General features: G+C 42.8%; 1 protein-coding gene across 1 annotated transcript in view; it reads right to left on the reverse strand.

Annotated features, from left to right (window-relative positions):
• Positions 1-5,567, reverse strand: part of MICU2 (mitochondrial calcium uptake 2) — a 95,670-nt gene that overhangs the window by 16,602 nt on the left and 73,501 nt on the right. The gene's annotated exons all lie outside the window — the stretch shown is intronic.

The following is a 5,567-nucleotide window of genomic DNA, read 5'->3' on the forward strand; positions in this document are numbered from 1 at the left end:
AAAAATGAGGAGCTGATACCAAGGGCTCAAGTAGAAGGTAAATGTTTTGAGAATGATGAGGGCAACAAATGTACAAATGTGCTTGACACAATGGATGTAAGTATGGATTGTGATAAGAGCTGTACAAGCCCTAAATAAAATGAATAAAAAAATGATATATGCTATGCTTTTCCCTACCTCGATATGCATTTACTAAGCATTAAAATAGTGGAAAGACTTACAATTTCTACAAATTATAAAATTGTCAATATTACCTTGCGTACATTAAAAAAACCTACCTACCTTTCAGTCATTCGTACCAATCCTCATATGGAAAGCAAATTAGAAAAAAAAAAAAAAAAAGCATTTAAAAAAACCAAACTATGAAAATTAAATCAATTAGGAGAAAAATCCTTACCAGTTTTTTTCTAAGGCTATTTTTTGGACAATGGTTTGTGATTTGTTCCAATTACATTCCAAATTAAACATTTCAAGTTTTGCTGCTTGTTCTAGGCAAATGGCTTACTTCTAATTGTTTTAATCCTTCAACAAAAACTGCAGGGGGAGGGTGGTAGAGTGGTGGAGGTGGGGTAAAAAGACGACTTTGTCAAGGGGTCCATGTAGAAAAAGCATGTTTGGAAATGGACTGTGACAGCAACTGTACAGTCTACTTGACATGATTACCATGTATGTATTAAATCCCAACCTAAAAAAAGTTTCCACTTCTCCCAACTCCTGCATACTTACTCAAGGGAAAAAGTTTTCTCATTTTTTTCTAAGTCGAGATCAACGTCAAGTTCAATCCCTTACCATACAGATTGTTTACTTTCTGTTAACATCTTGTCATTTTATTTTACACTGTTATCTTATTTTACAATATGGGTTTTAACAAGTTTCTACTGATGTGTAAAAATTTGTCCAAATGGCCAATATCAACGATGGATAATGATTTAGAGATCTTCATAGAATGCAGATGTCCTGACTGCGGCTTAGGGCACCCGTGTGGCAAGGCTGGACTGAGTTGAATGGACGACTGGCAGCAGAATTGAGGCAGTTGCTTCCCTGCCAGGAACAAGACACATGGCACCTCTCACAGGAATGAGCAACGGACCCCTATCAGGCCTAATTTTCCTCATGCTCCTGACCACTATTATTTATAATTCTCTTCCTCTCCAGGAAAAAGCTGTATCCATTGAAATGGACAAATCTTAGCCAAAGAGTGTTGATGAAAGGATAGAAATATGGAAACATGTCTGATCATGGGATGAAACACACCAATTTCCCAGGAAGTTTCCTTTAGTCTCTTCTGTCAAGCTCTTCCCTTTCATCCCCAGAGGCAAATTCAAAGTTCTGATTTCCCCTCATCTATATTAGTTTGCCTTAACCTTTATTTGAAGTTGTATTCTTTTGTGTTCACCTTTTTTGCAGGATGATGTTATTGAGTGATGCTGTTCTCCAAAACTGCAGTTTATTCTTACACCCTTGGGTTATAATCCATTGGATGAACCTACCACTACTCAGTCACTTTTGCTTTCATTGTCAGAGAAGCTAGATTATATGAAGAATGCAGCATTCCTATCTGCAATACGAAGAGGACACAACCTTTCTGGCTGAAAGTGAGGAGGACTTGAGGCACTGATGAAAACAAGGATTACAACCTTCAGTACGGATGACAACTCAATGTGATGGAGACCCAAAGCCTCACAACTGTACCAACCGGTAACATTAAGAAAATGGAGAAAAGGTTAAGTTATCTGGGATTCTGCCTTATTTGGATTCAGTCAATGTTCATGGAAGCAGCAGCCAAACGACGAGCTGCACTGGGTATATCAGCAGCACAAGATCTCTTTAGAGCAGTGGTTCTCAACCCTCCTAATGCTGCGACCCTTCAGTACAGTTCCTCATGGTATGGTGACCACCCCCAACCATAAATTTATTTTCATTGCTACTTCTGAACTGTAATTTTGCTGCTGTTATTAATCGGGTGACCCCTATGAAAGGGTTGTTCGACCCCCAAAGGGGTCTTGACCCACAGGTTGAGAACTGCTGCTTTAAGAGTATTGAAATGCAAGGGTATTACTTTGAGGACTAAGATGTGCTCGACCTAAGCCAAGGTATTTTCAATAGCTTCACATGCATGTTGTGATAGTTTGGTGTATTTTGCCAACCTGGCCATGTGGGATTAATCAGGTCGCAGTTTGATGGGGGCAAAGTGATAAATGGCTCTGCAAGGCTCTCCTTGTCTCTTTTGCTTGGAGCAGCGTGCTGCTGCTTTAGCTAGTTCTCCGCCTCAACCTGTGTGCTACACACCGGTGGGCCAAGCCAATCCATGGATGGTGTTGCTAGAGCTTGAGGCTCATTTGAGACCTGCTTTGGCCACGGTCAAGGCCAAGTTGTTGGTATGTACATGGCTTGAGATTGAGGCTGATGGATCTTGTTGCCTTGCATTGCTTGCATCTGATATTCCATCTGGGTCTACTTTGCTAAGCTCCAGAGCTACTGACTGTTGCTGACCCACCCTGCTGTTTGCTGCCTGCAGGCACTCTTCCTGCCTTGCCCAAGGGAGGACTCCATTGACTGCTTCCTTGACCTTGGACCTAGCAGCCCATGTGAGTTTAAGGACTTCCAATATATTAACTGTTCCATGAAAGTGAGTTGAACTGAGCCCTCTGTACTGCTGTGTGGACTAATTAGCTATTATATTCCTTCTCGCTGTATACACCTATCCTCTTATATGTCCTGGTTTTGTTTCTTCGGAAACCCCTACCAAATACACATCTAAAAGTTGGACATTGAATAAAGAAGACCAAAGTATTGATCCGTTTCAATTGTGGGGCTGGTGAAGAATATTGGAAGTACCATGGGCTGCTAAAAGGAGAGACAAATCTGTCTTGGAAGAAGCACAAGAGGCAAGGGTGGCAAGACTTCGTCTCTCATACTTTGCACATGTTATCAGGAGAGGTCAGACCCTGGAGCAGGACAGCAACTTGGTAAAGCGTCGTGAGAAAGGGGAAGACCCGCAAGGAGATGGACTGACACAGTGGCTGCAATGGGCTCGAGCACAGGAATAGTTGTAAAGACGGTACAAGACTGGGCAGTGTTTCGTTCTGTTGTGCATAAGATTGCTATGAATCAGCACTGACGCGATGGCACCTAACAACAACATGCCCTTGTTGAAGGATGCTGCTTGTCTCCAGTTGGGCTACTATGACTAAACCTCCGTGAAGCATTCACTCCTACTTTTTGTAGACGTACACTTTCATTTCTTTTAGAGAACTACCCAGGAGGATGGTGTAAGATTTGACATCTAATGTAATGCTAATGCTGCCTCCGTATCTTCAAGGGGTCTGCGTGGCACTGCGATACTTCCTAGGCTGCTTACTACAAGGTCATCGGTTCAAAGCGCCCCACAGGAGAAAGACGAGGTAGTTTGCACCCATAAAGAACCTCAGGTAGGGTTGTTTGAGTTGGGATTGGCTTGATGGCACTGAGTTTAGGTTGACATCTTTGGATCTCACAGTGTCCAAAGGTCTTACATGTTCTTTCTATGTAAGCTTCTCATCCAGTGGGAAAAGTCTTCCCACCTGGCTCCTTCCTCTCTCAGAGGGACTAACTACACTCCACCTGACTCAACCCAACAGATTTCACTTCCCAGTCAGACAGTAGAATTATTCCAACAAGACTGTAGGAAACCAGCGCTATCTCTCCTCTTCATCCATCCTTTTATTACCTCAGAGACTGCCTTTCAGAGTCCCTGGTTGTTCAGTACTCCTGAGTTCAATTCCCACTGGGCCCCTTTTGATGTGAGGTGTCTCTTCTCCAGGACAGTACTGCTATGGTGACTATTTTTTACACACTAGGACATTCTTTTACATAACCAAAACCTATCTGCAAAGGCAGAAAATGAACACTAATACACTCATCTAATTCTAAAGACAGTGCTTCTTGGTGAAAGGGTCTAATCATAAGCTGCACTTAGGGATGCTGCATCTTTCGTCTTCTTGGTGCAGATTTGTTTCGCAGACTGTTTTCTACCTTCCTGGTCTTGACGCTGCGGAAAGTACACAACAGCTGCCTTGACGAATGCGCCTCAACTTGGGTTTGCTGTGGTTTCTTCAGGATGAGACTCAGGTTATGCATCTTTGGCAAGTAGGGATGCAAGACTCTTCTCACTGCATGGTATCAGGTAATGCAGGATTTCAATGTGCTCAATGATGGATGATGTTTTTTTGGTCACGTGAGTCAAGTGCTACCTGTTACCTACTCTTTTTCCCTCTGAAACTAAGACAAATGCTAGGTGAAATATTATGAAAACTATAAATTTCCATTCCACATCAAGATTTTCATTCATACCCCCTACCTACCAAATTTCCTATCTACTTACCTGCCCTTTCCCCCTTCCTCTCTCCTCTCATTCTTCCATCAGTCTCAGTATAGACTCCTTATTTTATTCAACTGGTTTTAATCCAGTACTATCATGTGTGTGGTGTCCAATTTGTTCAGTCCTGGCCAGTGAAACCCTTACTTGCAAGCTAGTCCCTGTGTTTCTTTGACTCGTCCCCATCCCTCTTTGAACACTTCCCTGCTTTCTGACTAGAGTTAGAGGCTTGAGGGTCACTTTGCACTTTCCTTATCTAACTCTGGAAGCAGCCATTTCTCCAAAGAGTCTTGGGCCCTTTGAGAGAAGAATGGTCTTTAGAAGCCAAGTCACAAGTACTAGATGTGTTTAGTTTTGTTATAGTGTCGTTGTCCTCAGGTGTCCTCAGTGGACAGGGTAGGTAGAAAACATATACCAGGAGGCTTGAAAAAGTTTGTGGAAAATGGAATGAAAAGGTAATTGCATTTTTCATCAACTTTTTGAAGCTCTTCCCTCTTCCAAATGTATGCTACACATAAACATAAATATGCTAATCTGTTTATTTCTATGTGCATATTTGGAAAACTATGTATCCACTCTGATAATTTCAATTTCAATTCAATACCACAGGAATCAAGGAATCATTTGTTTAATCCTTTTCCATGTATGTAACTTTCTTCTCTGACTGAAAAATCTGATTTATACTACACCTCCAGTACAGTTACTAATGTATCAGTTCTTCTGTACCTCGGCAATCAATCTCCCATCTTTCCCATCAGCCCCCCGAGTCAATGCCCTCTTCTTGCCCTGTGATGGCTCTGTTCCCCAACCAAGAGTACACCTGCCATGTGAGTATTCTCCACAACCTGTTTGGTCTCCACTTTCTCTTGCCAATGGTGCCCCTCTGCATATTTGCCCGCCTCACCCCCTTGAATTTCAATGCGCCAGAAAGGGCAGCACCTGCCCTCCCTTTCTCTTGTGACTCTGTTCTGGTCCTGCCACTCCATGACAGCCACCTCTAGGAGGGAATGCCAGCCTCTGTCACTCAGGCTCAGAGTCCTATGCCAGGCCACTTCTCCACACAGAACACCTATCACACTTTGGTCCACTTAATGGCGTTAGAAAGGAAGTGCTTAGGAAAGGAAGGGAAGGTGAGATAGTTAATTGTGCCAGCCTGGCCGATAGTCACATGTGGTGCTGGTTGAAAGGCGGAGGGATAAATGGGTGGTGA

This window comes from Echinops telfairi, unplaced genomic scaffold (assembly GCF_000313985.2).
Source record: "Echinops telfairi isolate 266 unplaced genomic scaffold, ASM31398v2 ScPeMD7_2565;HRSCAF=3150, whole genome shotgun sequence".
NCBI classification, from domain to species: Eukaryota; Metazoa; Chordata; class Mammalia; order Afrosoricida; family Tenrecidae; genus Echinops; species Echinops telfairi.